This window comes from Cherax quadricarinatus, chromosome 37 (genome assembly GCF_038502225.1).
Source record: "Cherax quadricarinatus isolate ZL_2023a chromosome 37, ASM3850222v1, whole genome shotgun sequence".
NCBI classification, from domain to species: domain Eukaryota; kingdom Metazoa; phylum Arthropoda; class Malacostraca; order Decapoda; family Parastacidae; genus Cherax; species Cherax quadricarinatus.
The window spans coordinates 18,725,133-18,752,632 of NC_091328.1; the positions used below are offsets into that span (position 1 = coordinate 18,725,133).

The 27,500-nt window shown below is 42.6% G+C and overlaps 1 protein-coding gene and 1 long non-coding RNA gene across 2 annotated transcripts in view; one reads left to right on the forward strand and one right to left on the reverse strand.

Annotated features, from left to right (window-relative positions):
• LOC128701366 (NPC intracellular cholesterol transporter 1) overlaps window positions 1-27,500 on the forward strand; it is a 331,186-nt gene that overhangs the window by 103,025 nt on the left and 200,661 nt on the right. The gene's annotated exons all lie outside the window — the stretch shown is intronic.
• LOC128701384 (uncharacterized) lies at window positions 5,406-20,152 on the reverse strand. Its single transcript, XR_008408909.2, has 3 exons — window positions 19,917-20,152; window positions 18,550-18,644; window positions 5,406-5,698 (listed from the first exon to the last, which is right to left on the reverse strand). It is a non-coding gene; the product is annotated as an uncharacterized lncRNA (long non-coding RNA).

Sequence of the window (27,500 nt, forward strand, 5' to 3'; positions counted from 1 at the left end):
GGTAGCGAGTCAGGCAGGGTGTGGTGGTAGCGAGTCAGGCAGGGTGTGGTGGTAGCGAGTCAGGCACGGTTTGATGGTAGCGAGTCAGGCGCGTGTGATGGTAGTGGGCGAGTCAGGATGGATGGTGGTGTGTGTATATTCTAAGACCTGGTTACCTACTACACAACAGTGGTTTCATGGTACCATAGATAGGTAACGGTGCGAGATGGTAAGGAAAGGAATGGAGTTGCTATCTGTGCATCTCTGCCGTCATAGTACCGAGTTCATTGTGGCTCACAACCTTCTTAATATTACGCATTTATTAGCTAGCTTCCATGGGGAAGTGGAACAGAATTCTTCCTCCGTAAGCCATGCGTGTCGTAAGAGACGACTAAAATGCCGGGAGCAAGGAGCTGGTAACCCCTTCTGTATACATTGTTAAATTTAGAAAAAGAGACTTTTTCTTCTTAGGTCACCCTGTCTCGGTGGGATATGGCCGCTTTGTTGATTTTTTTTTTATCTTTATGGAATTTTGTGTACTTGAAATCTCAGTGAGCTTAATAAAAAAATCGGGAAATTTTTAAGGTATATGGATGAATGGGACTGAACACAAATCTCTCAAGGCTGAAGGACTGATCGCTGCGCATTACCTCTTCTCGACTGCCACTGTTTGTTCTTCATATTGATTGATGAAGCCACTGGTTGGCGATACGTCTCCACAGTAATGGTAACAGAATGCTACATTCGTCTACTTGTGCTGGACTAGTTTAGTAAACCGTGGTTGTGTACCGTTGATCTAATGTGTACCGTTACTTAATTCTATCTGTTGTAACTTACAGTAAATATCTCTCTGTATCTGCAGACTCGTCATTCAGGCAGTGACTCGCTTTTACACTAACAGAGATTATTTTAACATCTGAAGAAGTTTCAAACAAATTAGTGCGTACCAGTATAGACAAATACAAGCCTCTCGGCGTATATACATTTGTACATGTGCCGGTGAGGCTTGAATGTACACTGATGCACATCAGTGCCTACGGTATACACTGATAAACTTTGGTGTATATACACTGGTGTGTATTGTATTTGTGTATAATACACGTGTACCTATGTATATACACTGGTAACGTGTGTTATACTGAAGGTTGCTGTATAATTGTATTAATAATGTGCAATACAGACAGATTGGTGAATAAGACTCGTGCAACACTTGGGTATCTTTATTATCGAATCAAGATACTCGTGTGTTGCACATGTCTCGTTGACCAAGATTGGTGTATGTTTCAGTCATTGGTGGGCGCCATCAACATGACTCGCGAAATCGTAATGACACGATTGCAAACAAACGCGACGGTCTGGAGTTTTGAGACTCTCTGACCGCGGGTTCAAATCCCGCCCGTGGTATGGTTTGTGGGCGCCATGTTTGTTATGGTGAGTCAGGCGCAGGTTGCGGCCTCGTGATTGGCCCATGCTAGTGACGTCAATCGCGGCCACCCTGGGTGATTTACGCGCAATTTATTGACTGTATATATTTCTTTAAAGTTGTGGTTCATGACTGCTTCACAAACTTGATCTGAGATGTACTCTGTTATCATGCCTCGGCTCATTTGAAAATAGCCTCGCTATAGTGTCCTGCCCTCCAGTATGTCATTCACAACAGTTCACTAATACCCAGGTACCTGTTTACTGCTTGATGAACTGGGGCAGTAGAACTTGGTACTTTAGAAGCACTACAAGAGACTGGTGTTAACCTCACATACTGATAACCCACCCTTGATAGACATTTGTTACTGTACCTCACATACAACCCACCCATGATGCCTTGCAATATTTTTACGTTCTTTGAGGCCTAAGATTTTTTTTTTACGAAATTTATTTTTTTCACAGTGGCAGTAGTTACATTATCCCAGCAATGTCAGATGCCTCCCACAATGGTCGACTAACACTCGGTTACCTATTTACTCTTAAGTGGACAAGGGGGTAACAGGTGTAAACCGCCCTGCCCCACCTCCCCACTCGTCTCGTCAGGCTGAATTGTATGCATAATAAATGTGGCCAAAAAGCATTCACGTAATATTTAATTCACGTGTCGTAAGATAATATGTAGCTCAGTGCGTTCGGCCTGCAACTGAAGGGTACTAGGTTAGATTCTAGGACGGGGTAGCATGTATTCGCGAGTCATCGTAATCTCGCGACAATGGACAGATTTGGAGCTAGGATATAGGAAAGCACTGGCTTGGCAATAGAGTTGTGGAAGAAACTCCCGGGTAGCGTCATTGAGGCAAGAACTTTGGGTAGTTTAAAAAATGGTATAAACCTTGGTAATAAATACCGACAAGTTGGTTTAGAAAGACACGTAAGCAAACACTATAACATATTTATTAGAAAACGTTTCGGTCCTGGGACCTTGATCACGAAGTGATCAAGAAGTGATCAAGGTCCCAGGACCGAAACGTTTTCTAATAAATATGTTATAGTGTTTGCTTACGTGTCTTTCTAAACCAGTTTAAAAAATAAGTTGGACAGGTATAAAAGTGGATGTGAGTGAATGTGTGATTTTAACGTGTCTAGCATGGGCCAATAGGCCTACTGCTCAAGGGTGGGTCGTCAGCATAATCTGAGGGTAAGTAACACCTGTCTTATTAAACAGTTTAACATAAATTTTAATGATGAGACACGTTGTATAAAATAAATGTAATAGTAGCCAGCTTTAGCGAGTATACATTTGTAAAGACTTTGTATTAATAATAGAACTGTGATGTAGTTGATATTACCTCCAGGTAAGAGGAAGGAGTAGCAACAGAAGTTAGGTCTCAGGCGAGCGAGTGTTGTAGCAAGGCAAGAGCAGTGTTTTCTAACTGATTTGTAGCAGGTGCCAAGACTGATAGTAGCAGTGTGCACGTACCTGCAACCGACGGTGTGAGTATGTTGCGTGCACATGGGTTCGTGTAATTTCCTACTTATAGAGCTCATAGTGTCCAATCTTTAGTAATACATGTATTTCACATATATTTTTAATTTCCAGTGGATATAGCATTTATTACGAGTCTGGCCCACTGTGAGGTTCCCAGAGAAGGGAAAACTCTGGAAACTTCTCAAAGGTATATCTTTTAATTTATTCTTGTGTTCTACCACGTAACTATGATTTCTTGTCTCTGTTGCTAATGCTATTATGTCCTTTAGAACCTTATCTCTTCTCTTCTCAACTATTATCACCATCTTTAGTGGTGTGTGTACTGTGTAATAGTGGGTTAGAGATAAGGAAAGCCAGTGAGAGAGCAGGTTTAACTCCTCCCCGAGCCAGTTATATTTACAGGTTCAAACATAGGCAGTGACTCAGGCTGGCAGAGAAGAGGCAGGTGGAGTCCCCAAGATGCCACAAGATAAGTAGGTTAATTACCTAATACGTTATGAAGTTATTGGCTAATTGAGGTAGACAGTTACGAAACGTGTATACAAACGGGCGAGGTAACCAGACAAGATATAGACAGGTAGATAGGAGGTAGGTGAAGGGAGAGGCCTGTCATGGTGTAAGGGGCGTCTCAGGATGCCCATTAGAGTATCCTTCAGGGGTTGTCATCGTAGAGGTTGTATATTGCCGAAGTGTGACGGTTCAATCAGTCATAGTGTAAGCATTGTGTTATAGCTAGTTTGTTAGGTTCGAGTTCTGTCAGCTGCATTTTACTGTACACTAAATACAAGAATATTTCATTACTTAAAGCAGTGTATAAACTCCTCTCAGTGTGTATATATACTGAGAGAATCTTCTGGGTGTATGCATACTGATGCTGGTTTAAGCAAGTTATTCAGTGATAATGCTACAGACAAGTAAGGGTGTTAGTCTTGACTAAAACAAGAGTTACCTTCCTCCTAGTGACTGGCAGAATTTCCTCTGGGGTTACTTAATCTTCTTCCAGGGTGCGATCCGCAATAAGCGACTAGCATCCTTACTTTACTGCTAGGTGAACATGAGTAGTAGGCGTAAGGAAACATACCCAACATTTCACCCGTGCCACGGGAAGGAAGGAGCGGGCAACTCTAGTCCGGGTACTTAGTGTGTCAGGTGTTAGGTTATGAAGCGAGCCACGAGCACCACAGATGTGGATGATAATTATTAGAGCTCACAAAATTATATAGATACGAGTAATGCGCACTGTGAGAGCAGTTATTTTAGTTAACTTTTCGATTTAATTGTCGTGTATGTGCATAGTATAGTTTTACGTTGCGAGGTGGGTGTGATAAGTATAACACATTTGCAACACTATAGTATCTTCACTGTCGAAACGTGCGACTTGCTCAGAAGGCTTCTTCAGTTAAATACAGGCAATTATAGCGTTGGATATAGAAGTAGAGAGGCAATATTGAGGTGATCAGATCAGAGGCACGTGGCCAGAGACTTGTATACTGGAGCTAGAAGTGTGGTGTAGCAGATGACATGTTTGTTGATATGGATAAGACGTTTATATAAGAATGCGCATGATATACGTATGGTTCTGTTTAATCAGTTCGTCAGTAATGGGATTAAACTAAAAAAATTCCCGATACAGATACTCAAGTTCAAGCCGATAACCATACCATCAAAGTTACCCGCTATCAATTACCCATCAGAATTATCTGCTGTCAATCGATACCATCAAACTCGGTCGATACAGTACTCAGTTTTAGATTGATACCGTCAGAATTAACCGTTACGCACAGATATCGATACTAATACTTCGGCACACTCGAAGCGTTCATCGGGTGAATATGCTGAGTGATGTGCTGAAGCGAGGGAGAGAGGCGGGGGAAACTGTAGTGGAGAACAGCGTAGAACAATGAAATTTAGTAAAGAAATATAAGAAAATGAAGGAGGAAGGGGGAAAAAATAAGTGCGAGCAAGAGGAGGAAGTCTTAGGAGCCGGACGGATTAGTCAAAGGATGGGTGTTGCAAGAAAGTTTTTATTAATTTTTATTAAGTGTAATTAGTTACATGAGCAGTGTGCGGCTACCTCACACTGTTAGTTGCTTACACAGTGGGAGCAAAGGCTAGCTTTTACCTCTGTCATAAACCACTATACAAGAGGATTTATTTCACAAAACAATGAAATCTGTCAGACTGAGCTGGGAGATTTCAGTAGGACAAAGAACATCATCAAGCATTCCAAAATAGATGGGTTCAGTAGCTGTTGGTGTATACTGAAAGTGAGGTGGTACGCCGACAGGTGTACAAGACATCTTTATTCATAGTGTTTCATCTTGATAACATTTACTCGGGGGTAAAACGCTGTACCAATAACGCTGCATTGCGTATTTACCAGCAGCTGTTGAGTTGTAGGGAAGATGGAAGAATGATGGTCGTACATGGTGAAGGTCGGCCAGTAATCCTGGAGGTCTGCCTCACTTCCTGGGTGAGAGAGTCCATTGCAGGTGGCGGAGGACCTGTCCTTCTCTCATGGTCTCAGTACATGCTGACGCTGTCCTGTCTCAGCCAGCTACATTCACTTCATCTGTGTCTGAAGGCTTTAACGTTCATGGCCGTGTGCTTGCGTTCGATTTCACTCGCAGTTGTGTGGAAGTCGTATGGAATGTGTAATTACCTTTGCAAGATAAGTATAGCCTAGTTGAGAATAAGAAATGAATACTGGGCTTCTGCATTATAAACTTAACTGTCATCCTAATGGCACTAAAGGTAACTTATGACAATGAGGTTGACTTTCACAGTGATTCTTCAACATACTCCCTGGAAATGCCAGATATAGATACATAAATATTAGAGAGGATTGGTACATTCTTATGATTTCAATCTCGCATTCACTTATTCCTATACGATAAAGTTAATTAGCCAAAGAAAATACTTCAAAATAGAATTGATGTGTGTGTCGACTGTTAAAAATATTTGGAACATTAAATAATGAATTTGAATGCTAGGAATGCGGTTAGAAGAACATTTACGGACAATATTGTACTGTAACTAGATTGCCTGATCTAGTAGCCAGGCTTTTGCTTAGTTACAAGTGCATTTGTCGATCATACTAAATGTAAAGTATTCAGTCAGCCTTATAGTTGGTTAATACTAAGCTTGAATGTTCACTTACAGAGAGCTAGGCAGAACCGTACAGTAGAGAAAGGTATCATATTAATATATAAATAACATACAAGACAGACTGAACCATTATCCAAAATTTACTTGTATTTATTGATTGAACGATTGTGAGAATGACTTTCTTTTTGGGGCTGATTTTATCGTGTTTGTGTTGGGATGGGGAGTTAGCAAGCACCCACTCACTTAGGTATGTTTGCGGGGGTTGGGTCAAGGCTCCTAGCCCGGCCTCTTGCTGTATTTGAGCTTCCCCGATTTCTGACCTCCAGCTCTTAATCATATTTGCTCTTGAAGCGCACTGGCAAATATAGAAGTTTCCATTGTATAGACAGAAAAATCTTGTGGTCTTGGCGCTCTGTAATTTTTTTTTTTTAGAGACCTCGTTTAATAAATTTATGTAAATTGTTTGTGTCAATTACCATTTTGTAAATATTTTGATAGCCCCTTTTGGGACTGGGTCCTTTGTCATGTGGATTCGATTATGTGGATGGGGTAAAAATACTCACGTAGGCTGGTAGTACGTATAATATATAACGGGAAGAATGGGAAGCACCATCAGCCGACCTGCCTCTCTGCTCCCTATCTTAGACTGACCCACCAGTGCCTACAGGGTGAGCGGTGTTTGAAATCATGCTATGGTCAGCAGCAACATGAATAACAGTCAGTGATTCACACAGCTGGTTGGTAATGAGTCATCTACTGGTACACTGGTTACTGATAACTGGTTAATAGGAACTGGTACTACTACTGAGAGCTCGGCGACGCTAACGTATGTTGTCCCGACGTACAACTAATACAAACTAGAGACGGCAGGTGTACGGCTTGGGCTGATTCTATACAATGTCAAAGTACACAACAATTGAACATTATAACATACATAAGTAGAATATTGGAATGGAAGCTTACGTAACTGAAACTGTAATGCAATACAAGGTATAATATAGCACAACTCATCGAATGAAATGCAACGTTGGGATTACACAATAGAAGTGATAAAAAAAATTTGATCGATCGATCTGTATTCATGTGATCTACGGATCCTGAGGAAGAAATATATACAAAGAAAAGTGTTTAACAGAAAGGCAGATTTGGTGCACTCAAATCTAGACTGTTAACTCTCAGAATTCGGAGAGAACGTGAACACACACACAAAAAAAATTCTTGAATTCTGATAAGTTGATACTGTAATCATTCATCTATACAGGTTATTTACATTTAACCCCAACTCTGCTAGGGTGAGATTGACATATGCAGAATGGGTGTCATCTCTGGGAGGATCAAACTCTGTTGCACTGGCTAACTCATGCTGTATTTGAGGCAAATCTGAATTGGTAGTTACAAATGATACTTGAGGATTTCTCGATACCTGTCGTGTACATAGGGAATAACAACATTCAAGTTGATCGTCTGACTATCAGAGGTAGAGAGTACAGGATCAGGAGGATTGTCAGTCTGTCACATTAGTCTGGGTTGGAACATCATTATCATCACATACTAACTTCATATGATCTAAATGCGATTCTTTATACTGACCAGTACTAATTTCTCTAACCTTATACTTATTACCAGTGATATGTTCAACTACTCGATAAGGACCAACAAACTTTTGATCAAGCTTTGGCATTGCAGACGTTTTGTTAAAGTTAGTCAGCATAACTCTCGAACCTACTTTGATTTTGGATGGCTTTGCTCGAGTGTTAGCGACTCTTGTAAATTCTGCTGTTGATTTATGAAGTGTTTCACGGATTCTTCTAAAAACACTTTGAGCTAAGCTGGTACGAGTTGCTATGAAATCATCAGGGTTGTAATTTGGTTTTGGGTTAGAATATAACAACTCATAAGGCAAACGTTTATCTACACCGTACAATGCATAATGTGGAGTGTCACCTATAGAAACATTGTAAGCAGAATTTATAGCACACTGCACATCAGGTGTAACTTCATCCCAAGTTTCACTGTTGGGATTGATAGTGGCTCTCAAGACATCAAGTACTTTCTTATTGGTTCGTTCCGCTAACCCATTTCTGGCAGGATGATGAGGAACAATGATGGATTTAGAGATCTTGTACAAGGTACACAAATTTTCGAGAATCTCATTACAGAATTCACCACCATTATCTGTTACTAGGGACTTAGGGGTGGTATGCCTGCAGATAATGCGTTCTTGAAACGCTTTAGCTACTGTCTTGGCAGTCTTATCTGCAATAGGAACTAACTCACAATATCTGGTGAAATGGTCTACCATAACACACAGATGTTTGTTGCCCTGGAGGGAACATTGGAAATTAGTTAACAAATCTAGCGCAACTCTTTCCCACGGTTCGCTAGTAGTTGGATACACTTGGATTGGATTAGGACCATTAGCATTACCTTTATGTTGCATGCAGACACTACATTTCTTAACATACTCAGAAATATCAGCTGCCATACGCGGCCAAAAGTATTTCAATCTGGCTTGTTTTACTGAACGATCCATACCAGGGTGCGCAACACCTGGTACATCGTGAACTAGCTGTAAGGCTACATTCACTAGTGACTGGAATTACTAACTGGTATACTCTTCTGCTAGGAGTGCCCAACTCGGCTGTTCGATACAGTAATTCTTGGTTCATGACAGTCACTGATGGGTGCTGGTGGCTTCACAGTCAGAATAAGATCTTCCTGGAGCAGGAATCGATTCACACCAGACCACATGGGATCTGCTCGTTGAACATTCTTTACATCTTCGGCAGTAAATGGAGGGTCTGCAGTTACTATACTAACATGTCGCGATAAGGCATCTGCGACTACATTTGACTTGCCAGGTAAGTGTTCAAAAGTGGGATTGAACTCTTGGATAGTCAAGGTCCATCTGGCTAACCTTCCAGTAGGTTGTTTGTTCTGGAATAAAGGTATCAGTAGAGCATGGACTGTCAAGACATGAACAGAGTACTGATAAATAATGTCTCAGAAGTGCTTTGAAGACCATACTATTGCTAAAGCTTCTTGCTCAGTTACTGTATGATTACATTCAGCCTTTGTAAGGACTTGGCTAGCAAATGCAACTGCGTTGTACTTGCCATCAGTCTTCTGAGCTAGTACAGCACCTATACCAATAGAACTAGCATCAGTTGTCAGATAGAAGGGCTTAGAAAAATCTGGAAATTTCAAAATTGGAGCAGATGTTAGCTTTTCTTTTAAAGTTTGGAATGCTCTTTCTTGACGGAGGGTCCAAACAAAAGGAGCATCTTTCTTAAGCAACTCAGTTAGAGGAGCAGCTATGGAAGAAAAATTGGCAATGAAAGATCTATAAAAATCTGCTAAGCCCACAAAGGATCTTACGGCATCAGCAGTTTTGGGAGTTGGAAAATTTAGTACTGCAGTTACTTTGCTTTGGTCAGTCGTAACCCCTCTAGGAGTGACTACGTGACCAAGAAACTTCATTTCTGATCTGAAAAACTGACATTTAGACAGTTTCATCTTTAAATTGGCTTCAAGCTTACCAAGTACATCAAGTCTTTTCAAGTGTATCCACGTCTTTAGACATGACGATTATGTCATCTAAGTACACCATAAGTGCATTACCTATGAGACCTCTAAAGATATTAGTCATGAGCCTTGAGAACGTGATAGGGGAGGATCGTAATCCAAATGCCATACGGAGGAAGTGATAATGACCTGTAGGAGTGGAGAATGCAGTTAGCTCTTGGCTGTCCTCGTGAAGAGGGACTTGCCAAAACCCTTGTAACAAATTCAGGGTTGAAGAGACTTTATCTCCAATGTTACGTAAAAGATCACCCAGTACAGGAAGTGGGAAGCGATCTGGAATAGTTTTCGCATTTAACTTGTAAAGTCAATCACTGGGCGCCAAGTACCATCCTTCTTAGGCACTAGGATCAAGGGCGCATTCCAAGGTGAATTGCTAGGTGCTATAACTCCATCAAGCATTTGATTGATCAATTCTTCTACGACAGCAACTTGTGAATGAGGCATTCTGTACGCAGGTATATAGATGGGTCTAGTACCAGGTTGAAGTGGAATACGATGGGACAATAAGTTCGTTATACCCATCTTCTCACCTTGTAAGGCAATGGCTTTACGACGTTTGTTCAACAGAGTCAACAAACGCTTGACCTCATCTGGGAAGTCAGTGGGAGCTAAGTCTTTCTCCTCAACTGGTGGAACAGATTGATCCAGTGAAGTGGATGAGGTCTCCCCGGTAGAAATAGCACCGACCCACTGGTCAGGGGACAACTCATCCTCTACCTGAACAGGGTAAGGATAGTGAACAAGGTCAACAAGATTGGTATTTGCTCTGAGACGAACACTGACCAGAAGTGTTAGCTAGGAAGAAATGGATCTTACTATCTCTTACAACATGTAAGGATGGTTCAACAAATAGACCTTTTACTTTGCAAGAATCACTGTCAACTAGGACATTATCACCATCTGGAACACGAGGAACAACAACAGACACTCTAGTGAGGGCACTAGCCGCGACAGGAACGTCTTTCTGCAGACGGCATGTGACATCAACAAGAGATGGCATTACTAGTTGCAAGTAATCGTTTTCCGACAAGGCGTCCCCTGTGGAGAAACTACTACTTGAACTAGCAGACATTGCAGGGATAGGCTCAGCACTCAAGGTAGTCAGAGCGTCCTTGGACACTTGAGGTAACTGGACACTATCTTGCAAGTCTGAAGTTGCAGGAACACACAGGAGTGACAGGATCACCAGTGCCTGACCGCTTGGGTACGCTACTGGAAAATGCACTGGCCTGTAAGGACTTAATCCGAACGTCGTATTCTGCGGCAGTATGGCAGATCTCGGATCCAGGCTGGTAACCCCAAAATGGTACGATCAAGTCATCAATTTGGGCATGCCATTGATAAGGGTCGAGCACAATGCGTAAGTCTCGCATGGAAGCAAATCCCAGTAGAAGGTCACCAGGGAAAGTAATCTGGAAGCAGTGAAGTCTCTACCTTGGATAGAAAAAGTTAGGGAAGTCCGACCTTGGACACGCAGGTGAGAACCAGCTACTCCACTAAGGGAGGACACATGAGTCGGTTCTACGATAAGGACATGCCGTAACTGCTTATCCCTAAACAAACTAGACCGGATAATATTGACTTGCGCACCAGAGTCCATGAACAAATGAACGGGCATATTATGAACAGATGCTTGCACTATAGGGCCTATGGTTGCATTGGAAGTTATGTGCAAACAAAAGGGTGGATTGTCATCAGAAAAGATTTGTTCCACTTCATCCCCAAAATCATCTACGTCTTGACGTGTGAAGCAACATCATCAGCAGGATTGTCATTCTCGAGACTGCTTAAGGCTTCAAGGAATTGTGAACGGGGATGGTGTACTCATTATCACCTACTGTCACCATGAGATGGTTTGACTGGGGCGCTCGAATTCCCCCGAATTGGAAGAATGAGCCTGGTTCTGATTAGTTTGAGAACCACGACGTCTGTTTCCTCTACGGGTTCTGCGGTTGGAATGGCCACGGAAAGACCTAGAGTACTGAAGGTTGTAGAGAGCATTGTACTCAGATGTGTCATGTCCATGTATTCTACGATAAGTACAGTAGGGAAGATCTGACTGGTACTCATCAGTACGACGCCTCTTAGGGTGACTATCAGGACAATTAATTGCAATATGGCCACGGAAACCACAGTTGTAACAAGTCCGCTGACTATGGTTACTGAATGTACTATGAATACTACGAGGTTTATAATGACTCTGTACACTGGTCCTTGGTGATCGCTGCGATGGTTGACGACCACGATTTGTCACTGTGGCACAAACAAGAGGTGGTGCAGACTGAGGCATAGGTGTGAAATTACTTTTGATACATGGGAAAGTACCCTGGGGGCACAAGGAACGTACATGATTTAGGGCTGTAAGTGGTTCCATCGTCACAGTTGGAGGATTAGCCCCATAAGCACACACGGAAGCAGGCGGCATTAGTTCTTTAATTGCTCCAAAAGCTGCTATTTTAGCAAACGATGCTGTGGATGGTTTATCCTCGTCAGGGACAAAAGCTGAGGACTGGACAGCATTGATAAATGATGATAAAAGTTTGTCTAATCTAACAGCAAATGCACTCAACGATTCATTAGTCATGGGTGTAGCATTCACTAGTTCCCTAAGAACGACATATGGATGAGCTGTTTTTACTGGTACGAGGAAAGAACGGATCAGTTCCTCATATTGTGACCACTTAGTAAGATTCCTGAAGTCTCGCATTTCAAGGAGATCAACAACATGAACAGCGGCAGGGGACCGATGAAGAGCTTCTTTCGCAAGTCTGATAAGACTTTCCTCTGAAGGAGGACCGTCAACTAGAGCATTAACACGAGAACGAATGGCAGTAAACTATGCTTCAAGACTATGTACATGGCCATTGAATAAAGGTAACGCATCAAGGGAATCACGAGTAAAACTATAGTGTCTCAGTGTCTGGGTCGGTCTGTCAGTCGATAATGAACTATGAGGACTGATGACAGAAGCAGCAGTAGCCTGAGAGGTCTGAGTGTCGCCATTCACTAAAGTATCACTTGAAGGTATGTGAGACATAATGGCAAAGAAGTTGCACAAGAACAAATAAGGCAAAAATAATGAACAATAAAAATGATACAAAATGCTAAAATTGAAATAAAAGAGATGTAACTAATTCTGCAGAAGTAATAAAAAAAAAATCTAAGATACACTGCAAGAGGAAGGACAACTCAATTTAAGGTACTGCTGGTCAAGATAAAAAAAAAAATACATTGAAATTTACAAGTAAAAATATTACTGGAGTCTGAATTAAATGCAAAATGAGCTGTGTGTACTCTTGCTAAAAATGAAATTAGCTAATAAAATTGTAAATCAATATAAAAAGTATAAAATAAAATCACTAAATTGTATACAAAGAGATAACTGGGAAATTTTAAATGTTTTCTAAGAATGCATAAACAAAATTAAAATATAATGCAAAGACAACATTAGAAAAATTAATAAAATGAAAAACAGGACTCAAACAATAATGAACTGAGAATAATAATGCATAAAAATATCAATAAAATAAAATAATTCACTGCAGAACAAGTGCAACAAAATAATTCACTGCAGAACAAGTGCAACAAAATAATTCACTGCAGAACAAGTGCAACAAAATAATTCACTGCAGAACAAGTGCAACAAAATAATTCACTGCAGAACAAGTGCAACAAAATAATTCACTGCAGAACAAGTGCAACAAAATAATTCACTGCAGAACGAGTGCAACAAAATAATTCACTGCAGAACGAGTGCAACAAAATAATTCACTGCAGAACAAGTGCAACAAAATAATTCACTGCAGAACAAGTGCAACAAAATAATTCACTGCAGAACAAGTGCAACAAAATAATTCACTGCAGAACAAGTGCAACAAAATAATTCACTGCAGAACAAGTGCAACAAAATAATTCACTGCAGAACAAGTGCAACAAAATAATTCACTGCAGAACAAGTGCAACAAAATAATTCACTGCAGAACAAGTGCAACAAAATAATTCACTGCAGAACAAGTGCAACAAAATAATTCACTGCAGAACAAGTGCAACAAAATAATTCACTGCAGAACAAGTGCAACAAAATAATTCACTGCAGAACAAGTGCAACAAAATAATTCACTGCAGAACAAGTGCAACAAAATAATTCACTGCAGAACAAGTGCAACAAAATAATTCACTGCAGAACAAGTGCAACAAAATTCACTGCAGAACAAGTGCAACAAAATTCACTGCAGAACAAGTGCAACAAAATTCACTGCAGAACAAGTGCAACAAAATAATTCACTGCAGAACAAGTGCAACAAAATAATTCACTGCAGAACAAGTGCAACAAAATAATTCACTGCAGAACAAGTGCAACAAAATAATTCACTGCAGAACAAGTGCAACAAAATAATTCACTGCAGAACAAGTGCAACAAAATAATTCACTGCAGAACAAGTGCAACAAAATAATTCACTGCAGAACAAGTGCAACAAAATAATTCACTGCAGAACAAGTGCAACAAAATAATTCACTGCAGAACAAGTGCAACAAAATAATTCACTGCAGAACAAGTGCAACAAAATAATTCACTGCAGAACAAGTGCAACAAAATAATTCACTGCAGAACAAGTGCAACAAAATAATTCACTGCAGAACAAGTGCAACAAAATAATTCACTGCAGAACAAGTGCAACAAAATAATTCACTGCAGAACAAGTGCAACAAAATAATTCACTGCAGAACAACTGCAACAAAATAAGGTGCAGAAATAATCACTGCAGCAATAAAATTACACTGAGAAAATGTAGGTTAAATAATAAAATAAAAATATGAAGGACTGAACACTTTAACTCTTAATTGTAAATTAGACAAAACAATTTACTCAGAGTAAAGAAAACACTTTACGTTAAAAAGAAATTTAAATTGCACTAAGAGTGAATTTGTTCAAAGTAATATGAAAAATATGAATAAAAATAAAGCAAGAAACAAAACTGGAAGTGTAACACTTACAAGTGGCGGGGCACACAACACTTACAAGTGGCGGGGCACAAACAACATATTCACTTATTCATTTTTTTTTGTATATTCTCACAACAAAATCTTGCTGTGACTGATACGACAAAAATTGCTTGCAAAAATAATGGTACACAAGTCTGCGAAAAAAATCAAAGGAATAAGACACTGCTGGACATACGGAAAAAAATAAGGTACACATAGAAATAAATGGATAATTTAGTATACTGGGGTGAATATCACTGCATGAACTACAGTAATGACAAATACTGGAGAATACAATGTTGAAAGAACATAAAAAAATTAATGAATTACTTCACACGGAGTGACTGGTACACTACACAATAATACTACAGACAGAGAGTAGCATAAAAAAAAAAAAGATAAAAAGTATGAGATGAGCGATAACACGGAAAAATATTGCAAAAATAATGAGTCAAAGAAACACTGAGTCTACACTGAAAACACAAGGCTTAGAGTACACAAGAAATTCACTGTAAGTGTCTCACACACGCAAATGTCTTTAAATGCAGGAAAATGTCTAGAAAATTACCACTGAAGTCTGGAGTAGGTAGACGGGATGACGAGTGATGAGGGGAAGACTGGCGGGTGGTGATTCCTGCTACACTCGCACTGTTGTCGTAGGAATGCGCTTTCTAGGTGAACTCGCATAACTGGCTTATCGTTGGCGCTCAGCTACAATCTCTTGACCAATTATGTGAGCCAAAACAGTACTAGGACCCAGTACAAGGGTGGAAAAAGCCACAGGTAGATGAGTGAAGAGTGGGTGGCGGGTGGGTGAAGGGAGCGTGACTCACTCGCTGGCTCTCACTGGTGCGCACTACCACTCACTACTCACGAAGGTGGCTTAATTAACTAAGCCACTCTATGCCACAGGGATGGTGAAAACCACTCTTAGCAGCATCCAACTGGCGATATGAGACAATACTTCAGAGGAACTTGTGTGGCTTACTTCTCTCTCTCAGCTGGGTTGGCTGACTGGCTTAACCCACGAGAATGGCTGACTGGAAGACGTGTAACGATGCACACAGCATGAACTAGCAGGTGGATGACAGGAGACAGGCTGGATGGTAGGCTGAGGCAGGCTGACTAGCGTTAACTTCCACAGTCTGGCTTATTGAATGGCTTAATTGCAAAATCCGGGTCAACCCCTCGGAGATTGAAGCAATTAGCACACGAACTAAGCCAGGAAGCTTGAAAAAACGGCTGCAACAGGCTTGCAGGCTGGAGTACACAGGGTGGAGGTGAGTGAGGGTAGCTGCTAGCTGGAGGTGGCAGACGGTTCACCTCTGACCTGCCGGCAACCCACAAACAGTCTTCTAACGTCTGAAATACCCTTAAATCCACGCCCACACCAGTGCCACCAATTGTCATGTGGGTTCGATTACGTGGGTGGGGTAAAAATACTCGTGTAGGCTGGTAGTACGTATAATATATAACGGGAAGAATGGGAAGCACCATCAGCCGACCTGCCTCTCTCTGCTCCCTATCTTAGACTGACCCACCAGTGCCTACAGGGTGAGCGGTGTTTGAAATCATGCTATGGTCAGCAGCAACATGAATAACAGTCAGTGATTCACACAGACGGTTGGTAGTGAGTCATCTACTGGTACACTGGTTACTGGTAACTTGTTACTAGGAACTGGTACTACTACTGAGACCTTGGCCTTTGTTTATATATCTGTCCTTGTGGCCTCTCCTGTGAACAGTTTGACTGCTGATAAGACAGTCAGATGGGTGACTGATAAAAGCTTTAGTCATATACAGTCCATCTTACGCTGGTTGGCTTCGTTTTCCATTGGCGCACCAAAACCTTTCATCGCCTTTACCTTATATATCATTTATTTCCGTTGTATGTTATAACTAGCTAACTTTTATTAATGCACCACAATCTAACCTAACTAAACCTAAGTGCAGAAGTGTTTTGAAAATCCTATGTGAAAGAAATCCAGATAGAAACTGAGGACGAACATTGAGTGAACAATAAATTAGCCTCATATTATTATTTTTTTTTTTAGTTTCCTCAAGAACAGTCCCGCTCGTGGTACCTTAACTAGTATCGTCCTCACAATTAAGGAAAAAAATGTTTTCATGATTTGCAGAAAAGATTGACATTGTGAATGGTCGCCTCTGAAGTGACCTGGTATTCCCTCGTCAGTTTGTAGTTTGCGTACAAGTTGATATTAGCACTTGAGAGGTAACGTTGAGTATTTTCCCGGATATTGTCGTATAAGATACCTGCAGTTTATTACTACCAGATACCCGCAGTTTACTACTAAAACATACATACAGTTTACTACTGCTTCAGGATATGTGCAGTTTACTACTACTTCAGGATATGTGCAGTTTACTACTACTTCAGGATATGTGCAGTTTACTACTGCTTCAGGATATGTGCAGTTTACTACTGCTTCAGGATATGTGCAGTTTACTACTACTTCAGGATATGTGCAGTTTACTACTACTTCAGGATATGTGCAGTTTACTACTACTTCAGGATATGTGCAGTTTACTACTACTTCAGGATATGTGCAGTTTACTACTACTTCAGGATATGTGCAGTTTACTACTACTTCAGGATATGTGCAGTTTACTACTACTTCAGGATATGTGCAGTTTACTACTACTTCAGGATATGTGCAGTTTACTACTACTTCAGGATATGTGCAGTTTACTACTACTTCAGGATATGTGCAGTTTACTACTACTTCAGGATATGTGCAGTTTACTACTACTTCAGGATATGTGCAGTTTACTACTACTTCAGGATATGTGCAGTTTACTACTACTTCAGGATATGTGCAGTTTACTACTACTTCAGGATATGTGCAGTTTACTACTACTTCAGGATATGTGCAGTTTACTACTACTTCAGGATATGTGCAGTTTACTACTACTTCAGGATATGTGCAGTTTAAATATATTTATTCTCCCGGCAACTACACGAGATGTGTAATGCTGGATATCATGTCTAATCTGCTGATTGTACCAGCGTCACCTCCCGCACCTTAAAAGCAGTACCTTGGTGCTGGTGAAATCCTCTTGATACCCTCCACTTCCTCAGCTCATATCTGATTACCTCACTGTCCTGGGGGGGGCTGTATGACCCCTATGGATTTAGCGCCTTCCCATGATTACAATCGTAATAGGTGCACAGTGCACGCTCACACGGGTATTTTCCACTGTTTCACACCTCCCCCCCCCAGAACCTCCCCACTACATTTCCTCACATTCAACCAGAAAGGTCCAGGGTTGATTCCCAGAGCTGCGAAACGGATGGGTAAGTTTCGTTACACCTCCGCTGCTCCTACTCGGCCTACAGTAAACATTTGGTATCTGTTTTTAGTCTGTTGTCGGTTACATCTTTGGGAAAATAACTATGCAAATGTGTGGTATTGTTATGTTATGCTGTGGTATTATGTTATGCTGGAGTATTCAAGTGTTGGGTACAACATATTCACTGCTTTACCTAATAATGCAAATTAAAAGAAAATAAGTGGATGGGGGGGGGGGGAGTGATAGAGTAGGAGGACCTTATGGCTTTTTTTCTGGTATTTGAAAACGTATTTTGTTATGACCTCAGAGGGTCCTTTCCCTTGTGCACAGTATTAATATTATACTGTAAAGGTAGTAATTTTAAATCACAATGTCGTGGCTGCAACAATTCACAAATAAGAAACATTTAGGAGAGAAAACTTTAAACTTTTTTTTCCCTTACTGTAACGTCATCTAAAGTCTCCTCTCCAAAGTGTGTTGTCACCTGTAACCAGAGGTATTATTTATATCATTCTTGATTTTATTTGTATTTTTACTCAATGTATCCAGTGATGGTCTTGTAAGCTTCCTCTGAAAACCCCTGAAATTGTGCCCGAAATTGTCAATAGCAAGATTGCAACAATACGTGGGATATATCTCGCAGACATTTCAGTTGTTTTATTACTGACCTGTAGCCTACTTGTAGTCGGTTCCTGGGGTCATCGCCCCTGTGGCCCGGTACTAGACCAGGTCGCCGCAGCTTAACGTAGGCACCATAGCCAGGCTGATAAAGAATTAGACTTTAATTTATGTTCACTGTTTCCTGTTAAGTTCTGTCATCATTTTTAGTTTAGATATTATATTTTCTGAAACTGTCTGAGGCCTGATCACAGACAGGGTTGCGGGGGCGTTGACCCCCGAAACCCTCTCCAGGTATAGGTGTTTGGGTAATTTATAACAGTAAGCTTCACCCTGTGGAGCCAGCAGCAGTGTTGCAGTAGCTGAGATCATCCTGGCCCAAGTCTCAGCCGTCGCATCCCCCCCACACTATACACTAATCTTCATTTAAGTGAATATGAGGAAATTCACAATTCATTTTACACCTGAAAACCTAGACCTTTTCCAAGGAGATCGTCAGCGTTTTCAAGCAACACTGCCGGTACATTGCGGGAAGTGATGGAAAGGAAGGGAGAGAAGGTTAACAGTCCGTAATGCAAAACTGATACCTGGAGTTTACCTGGAGAGAGTTTCGGGGGTCAACGCCCCCGCGGCCCGGTCTGTGACCAGGCCTCCTGGTGGATCAGCGCCTGATCAACCAGGCTGTTGCTGCTGGCTGCACGCAAACCAACGTACGAGCCACAGCCCGGCTGATCAGCTGATCTTTGTGCTTCCTGTCGCCCTACTTAATAGCATGAGTGAAGATAACACTGAAGGGTTGCAGTATGTCCCTCGCTGCTTAACGTTAGTATAGTTTTTGTTTTCTTAGCTATTCGATTGGTAGCGCAAATCCTGGTATTCGCATATCTTTACCTGTAGTGCACCTTACACCTTTACCTGTTGTTTTGTTGTTATCCCTTAACTAAACGTAAATATTACTTCATTTATACTACCATTATCAAAATAAACTTTTTCTTAGATCGGCCAGAAATCGACAAATTTTAATGCGTACAAAAATGCTCGTTCTATTTGGGAGAGTTTTTCATGCGTTGTATCTCAGAACATTTGACTGACACGGTGATTTGTGGAAGGAATAATGTAATAAGGTACTATCACAGTCTCTTCCGATCAGCCTACTTGGTAATGGTCCGGGAATGATGACCCCGTCCCTCCACGGCCCGCTTCATAACCATTTATCCTATTTGACGGGCTGGTCAGTTACTCATGGTGCCCGTGGCACCTAAACCAAAGTAGGCAATACAGCCTAACTGTGATCAAGTGAGAGAAGCAGCCGAAACAGAAAGCAAAGGTAGGAACAGAAATAACAGCAGGAGTACGGTAATGAACATTTGGATAAAGGTTCAAGAGTTTTCAACACTTCAAATATAAATAATATTACCAACAGATTCTTAACTAGATGAGTTTCGTCTGCTCAGCAGGCTTCTTGAGTCGAAAGACAGAGGAAACAAGTAGTGGAGATGTAGATTCGGGTGATCAATCTCTCAGCACTGGTGTGTTCAGCGCCAGAGTTTCGACCAGTGTGAAACTAAAATACAAGGAGGCAACCTTTTATACTGCCAAAAGTGAGGTATGGAAGTGTGGATGGCGTCACAGGAAGCGGGGCGCACTAATGGAAGCAAGAAAATAATGGAAAAAGTACTGCAGCAAGCTACTCGCTCATGCTGAGCAGGTCCTCAGAACCAACTCTTCTCTCTCATGAGTCACAACTATGTCAAGAGAAGCCCTTGCCTGTACAACGAGGGAATGTGACACGTTCGTTCAGGCAGTTCTTGATCGCCTGGGTTTTTACAATGCGTTCTGCCAGCACCAACATTTATCAGGGGATTCGGGATAAGCAGGTTAGGCGGACTTGAGTCTTGGAGGTGTGGGAAGTACAGTTCTTGCACTCAGAAGGCTGGATGGGAATGTTGTAGTTCGAATGGTCATTTGAATTTAAATTTTAACTCATTCGCCATGGGTTCATACTCCACCCGCTCCATGGTTTGTGTTTATGGTAAATGCTTCTTTGTTTTGGAGGATCAGCTACCTTGGTGGGGGGAGGGGGGATTGCCACTAGACTCGTAGCTATCTTAAGAGGAGCTTCATCAAGTTCATAGTATCTGTACCTGATCAGCTGGGCTATTGGTACTAGCAGCACGCAGCTCAATGTTGACAACCTGGCCTGTCAGAAACTGACAAGTAAGCAAATTCCCTTATGAAGATAGTCAGGGATCTGTTAGTATTTCCTCTTATTTATTAATATATATTAATTGCATCTCTACTTTTCCGAGGGAACATTTTGCACCCTCTTCTATGCCTCGTGTTCTCTCAGCGAGGAATTTCAATGTAAACATTGGAAACTAGTTCTTCCAGTACCTTCCCGGGATGTACAAGAATGGTATACAATACCGACAAGATGAGATTAAGACACATGTGCAACATCTGGGTATCTTTATTGTATACCATTCTTGTACAACTTGTCAGACACTGCAACATCATGGAATCTTGATTCTGAGGACATGTACATAACGTTCACGACTTCGACAACTACTACTACAAATAACCCATCTCTTTGGGTAGGACCTACTTCCACTGGGAAATCCCCCCTACCAGTGACTATGCCCTCGTCTGCTACACGTCCCATTTCCACCTGACGTTAGTATATAAGCGCCAGGCTCCTTGCGTCTGCTACAGGATCTCCACGACTACGGTGCTCTTCGCACCTACTCCAAGGATGAGGGACTGATTACCTCATCTAATGTATATAGTTCTACTATCAAGTTATGTCCTGGAATTTGTATTGATAAAGCCACTGGATGGCGAAACGTCTACAATAAAGATACCCAGATGTTGCACATGTCTTAACTTCACCTTCCCGGGATTTAGGTTCTAAGTTTTACAGACGGTGTGTGGGGAATTTCCTTTATGTAAGATGACGCATGAGCTACAATGTTGTGAAACGTTAATCATTATGCCAGTTGTGCATTAGAGAGGGAGATCGATAATTCTGAGAGTCATCAATATGCGAGTTGAGCGTTAAAGAGATGTATCTTTCTGGCTCATGGCTGGCTGGGCTGGCATTATATAATACATGTCATTAATATAACATGCTTCCTCTTGTGTACAAAACGCTACTGCTGCTATAAATAGAAGTGAGACATTGTAGTGCTGCTACCTTCATCATGCACTAGACTGCTGCTACCTTCATCATGCACTAGACTGCTGCTACCTTCATCATGCACTAGTCTGCTGCTGCCTTCATCATGCACTAGACTGCTGCTGCCTTCATCATGCACTAGACTGCTGCTGCCTTCATCATGCACTAGACTGCTGCTGCCTTCATCATGCACTAGACTGCTGCTGCCTTCATCATGCACTAGACTGCTGCTACCTTCATCATGCACTAGACTGCTGCTGCCTTCATCATGCACTAGACTGCTGCTACCTTCATCATGCACTAGACTGCTGCTACCTTCATCATGCACTAGACTGTTGCTGCCTTCATCATGCACTAGACTGTTGCTGCCTTCATCATGCACTAGACTGCTGCTACCTTCATCATGCACTAGACTGCTGCTACCTTCATCATGCACTAGACTGCTGTTGCCTTCATCATGCACTAGACTGCTGCTGCCTTCATCATGCACTAGACTGCTGCTACCTTCATCATGCACTAGACTGCTGCTACCTTCATCATGCACTAGACTGTTGCTGCCTTCATCATGCACTAGACTGTTGCTGCCTTCATCATGCACTAGACTGCTGCTACCTTCATCATGCACTAGACTGCTGCTACCTTCATCATGCACTAGACTGCTGTTGCCTTCATCATGCACTAGACTGCTGCTGCCTTCATCATGCACTAGACTGCTGCTACCTTCATCATGCACTAGACTGTTGTTACCTTTATCCTGAGCGAGGCTTAGATACGTATTTTGTTATTTTCTTGTTATATTCGCCTCCGCTAAGTACCAGTTAGAGCAGACTTCAATATTAGGCTATGTGGGTCAGCGGGCCGCCAACAGCAACAGCCTGGTTGACCAGGCTAGTGCCAGATAAGTCTGACCTCAGACTGGACTTCAGGATTAGGAAAAGACTGGAAACCAGTCACAGGTTTGTTACAAATATGCCAAGTTGTACTTGCTAGTTCTACTATCCTAGTTGTTCACAGGGAAAATTGCGCCTGGACCCGCCTCTGACTCGACCCATCCACTGATTTTGTCCTCCAGGGCAAGGAAGTCGTCTGTACACATCAGTGCATTATTATTATTATTTACAAATAACCAACACATAGGAGAAAGAAACTTATGACGACGTTTCGATCCGACTTGGATCATTAAGTAAAGTGTGACTAGTTAATAGTTCAAGTCGGACCGATAAATAATAAGTTTTTCTCCTATGTGCGGGTCATTTATATATATTGTTCCAGCCACGGTATTGTGCCTTTATTATTATTATTATTATTATTATTATTATTATTATTATTATTATTATTATTATTATTATTATTATTATAGTGATGTGTGATTTGAGGTTGCAAGCAAGACTGTATTAAGACTGTATTGGGAGTTGCGGATAGAGGTGAGAGAATTGTGATTGGTGCAGCGTGTTAATTTGTCATAGACTGCATTGTATAATTTATTGACTTCTTTGTTTAAGAATTTTAAAGTGTGTGTTCAGTGTGTTTATCGCACTGCTGCATAGTCACCAGTAATGACTAATCCATGTTCACAGACTGTAACCTTAGACGACATGTTGGTTCCTCCTTGGGACGTAATATTCCACTCCTTAGGACGTGATATTTTAGTTCTTGGGGGTTGATATTTCAATATTTGGGATACATTCCAGTCCATGGGGCAGAGGATTTTAGTTTTTAAGATATATTCCGGTTCCTAGGACGTGACATTCTAGTCCTTGGGACGTAATAGTCCAAGACGGATCGAACTGTTGTCTGGATCCATCAGAAAATTACTGGTTGTAAACAGTATTGTTGTATTCTACATAGCTAGTGGTGCACCCACGGTATTGTTACTTGCATTCTACATAGCTAATGTTACAGCCATATTATTGTGACCTGTATCCTACATAGCCACTGTTTCATCAGGTAAATACCTTTGATGAGTTACGAGAGTCTAATTGCTCTCCTAGCCCGGCCATGGGCCAGGCTCGTCTGGAGCTAGCCTGGTCACCCAGGCCATTTATTTTATTATATAATCAAGGAGATGTATTAATGGGGAAAGTAAAGTACACTGCTAGGCTTACTGACGCTGTCGTAGAGGAACATGTAACCGGCTTAACAGTAATAATTTCCTGGTGGGTTCATCATGTCGCTCAAGTGAGATATTGTGTTTCACAATGATGAAACTTGGGTTTTAATGCTATAATGTGTTTCACAATGATGAAACTTGGGTTCTAATGCTATAATGTGTTTCACAATGATGAAACTTGGGTTATAATGCTATAATGTGTTTCACAATGATAAAACTTGGGTTCTAATGCTATAATGTGTTTCACAATGATAAAACTTGGGTTCTAATGCTATAATGTGTTTCACAATGATGAAACTTGGGTTCTAATGCTATAATGTGTTTCACAATGATAAAACTTGGGTTATAATGCTATAATGTGTTTCACAATGATGAAACTTGGGTTCTAATGCTATAATGTGTTTCACAATGATGAAACTTGGGTTCTAATGCTATAATGTGTTTCACAATGATGAAACTTGGGTTTTAATGCTATAATGCACACAGTGTGTGCGTTATTTTGAATATAAAAATCTAACGTTTTCTATACTAACCCTAACGTTATAAAGAAGCACAAACTGACATATTGTATAGAAACAAATTGACGTTATATCGTAAAGAAACACAAATTGTGATAATTTTAGATGAAGTTTGTCTAAATTACGTTTTAAGGTAGAATACGAACTGATAGTGTTATAAAGACGTCGCAGAGTAAGACTGTTACTCAGTGTTTCGCTCGAAAGTGAGCTGATCTTTGAGGTAAATGTTGCTTGGTAAAGTCTTGTACTCACCTAGTTGAGGTTGCGGGGGTCGAGTCCGAGCTCCTGGCCCCGAGGGTGTTTGTTAGTCTTCATAATGATGGTTAATATTTTATAACGTTATTACATGAGCATTGATTAGTGCACGAGGTTACCAGCAACTGGGTCGTGTTGGGTGGTGCACGAGGTTACCAGCAGCTGGGTCGTGTTGGATGGTGCACAAGGTTACCAGCAACTGGGTCGTGTTGGATGGTGCACAAGGTTACCAGCAGCTGGGTCGTGTTGGATGGTGCACGAGGTTACCAGCAACTGGGTCGTGTTGGGTGGTGCACAAGGTTACCAGCAGCTGGGTCGTGTTGGATGGTGCACAAGGTCACCAGCAACTGCGACGTGTTTGGTGGTGCACAAGGTTACCAGCAACTGGGTCGTGTTGGATGGTGCACAAGGTTACCAGCAGCTGGGTCGTGTTGGATGGTGCACAAGGTTACCAGGAACTGGGTCGTGTTGGGTGGTGCACAAGGTTACCAGCAACTGGGTCGTGTTGGGTGGTGCACAAGGTTACCAGTAACTGCGACGTGTTGGGTGGTGCACAAGGTTACCAGCAACTGGGTCGTGTTGGGTGGTGCACAAGGTCACCAGCAACTGCGACGTGTTGGGTGGTGCACAAGGTTAACAGCAACTGCGACGTGTTGGGTGGTGCACAAGGTTACCAGCAACTGCGACGTGTTGGGTGGTGCACAAGGTTACCAGCAACTGCGACGTGTTGGGTGGTGCACAAGGTTACCAGCAACTGGGTCGGGTTTTGTGGTGCACAAGGTTACCAGCAACTGCGACGTGTTGGGTGGTGCACAAGGTTACCAGCAACTGCGACGTGTTGGGTGGTGCACAAGGTTACCAGCAACTGGGTCGTGTTGGGTGGTGCACAAGGTTACCAGCAACTGGGTCGTGTTGGGTGGTGCACAAGGTTACCAGCAACTGGGTCGTGTTGGGTGGTGCACAAGGTTACCAGCAACTGGGTCGTGTTGGGTGGTGCACAAGGTTACCAGCAACTGGGTCGTGTTGGGTGGTGCACAAGGTTACCAGCAACTGGGTCGTGTTGGGTGGTGCACAAGGTTACCAGCAACTGGGTCGTGTTGGGTGGTGCACAAGGTTACCAGCAACTGGGTCGTGTTGGGTGGTGCACAAGGTTACCAGCAACTGGGTCGTGTTGGGTGGTGCACAAGGTTACCAGCAACTGGATCGTGTTGGGTGGTGCACAAGGTTACTAGCAACTGGATCGTGTTGGGTGGTGCACAAGGTTACTAGCAACTGGATCGTGTTGGGTGGTGCACAAGGTCACCAGCAACTGGGTCGTGTTGGGTGGTGCACAAGGTCACCAGCAACTGGGTCGTGTTGGGTGGTGCACAGGGTCACCAGTAACTGGGTCGTGTTGGGTGGTGCACAGGGTTACCAGCAACTGGGTCGTGTTGGATGGTGCACGAGGTCACCAGCAACTGGGTCGTGTTGGGTGGTGCACGAGGTCACCAGCAACTGGGTCGTGTTGGGTGGTGCACGAGGTCACCAGCAACTGGGTCGTGTTGGGTGGTGCACGAGGTCACCAGCAGCTGGGTCGTGTTGGGTGGTGCACGAGGTCACCAGCAGCTGGGTCGTGTTGGGTGGTGCACGAGGTCACCAGCAGCTGGGTCGTGTTGGGTGGTGCACGAGGTCACCAGCAGCTGGGTCGTGTTGGGTGGTGCACGAGGTCACCAGCAGCTGGGTCGTGTTGGGTGGTGCACGAGGTCACCAGCAGCTGGGTCGTGTTGGGTGGTGCACGAGGTCACCAGCAGCTGGATCGTGTTGGGTGGTGCACAAGGTCACCAGCAGCTGGGTCGTGTTGGGTGGTGCACGAGGTCACCAGCAGCTGGGTCGTGTTGGGTGGTGCACAAGGTCACCAGCAGCAAGGTAATCTTGCATGACTTAACATTCCTGACTTTCAAGTACCTTCTCTCCCACCTCCCCTCTCTGCACTCTCAACTTGCCCCTCTCCATAACCACACCTTCCTTCTTTCCTATCTTCCTCTCTCCTTCTTCCACCTCTTTCCCAGTTTTCCTTCTCCCATCTTTATCAGTTTCCCCCCTTCTCCCTCTTTCCTCTTGTTGGAAAATTGCTGGCACAGATTGCAGCTTAGCTACCTGTATTGATTAATACGACACGCGAAACCCAGTTGTTATTCTTGGGGCCAGTGTTGGGGTAAATCTCTCTATTGATCCCTGGCGTCCACACACCCTCGAAGTTCTGGTGGTTGGGTGTGGCTAGGGCAGCCAGGCAGTAATATTGCCGGGTAATACATGAAGGGGAGCCACGGACAGGGACACACGAGGGCTCTGGAAGGTTTCAGGAGTAACTAGGTTGTTTGGAAGGTCTTGGGAGGATCTTCGGGTAGTCTAGAAAGTCTTGGGAATTTTGGGTAGCCTGGAAAGTCTTGAATATCTGGGTAGTCTGGAAAGTCTTGGGAATCTCTGGGTAGTCTGGAAGGTCTTGGGAATCTCTGGGTAGTCTGGAAGGTCTTTGGAATCTCTGGGTAGTCTGGAAGGTCTTGGGAATCTCTGGGTAGTCTGGAAGGTCTTGGGAATCTCTGGGTAGTCTGGAAGGTCTTGGGAATCTCTGGGTAGTCTGGAAGGTCTTGGGAATCTCTGGGTAGTCTGGAAGGTCTTGGGAATCTCTGGGTAGTCTGGAAGGTCTTGGGAATCTCTGGGTAGTCTGGAAGGTCTTGGGAATCTCTGGGTAGTCTGGAAGGTCTTGGGAATCTCTGGGTAGTCTGGAAGGTCTTGGGAATCTCTGGGTAGTCTGGAAGGTCTTGGGAATCTCTGGGTAGTCTGGAAGGTCTTGGGAATCTCTGGGTAGTCTGGAAAGTCTTGGGAATCTCTGGGTAGTCTGGAAAGTCTTGGGAATCTCTGGGTAGTCTGGAAAGTCTTGGGAATCTCTGGGTAGTCTGGAAA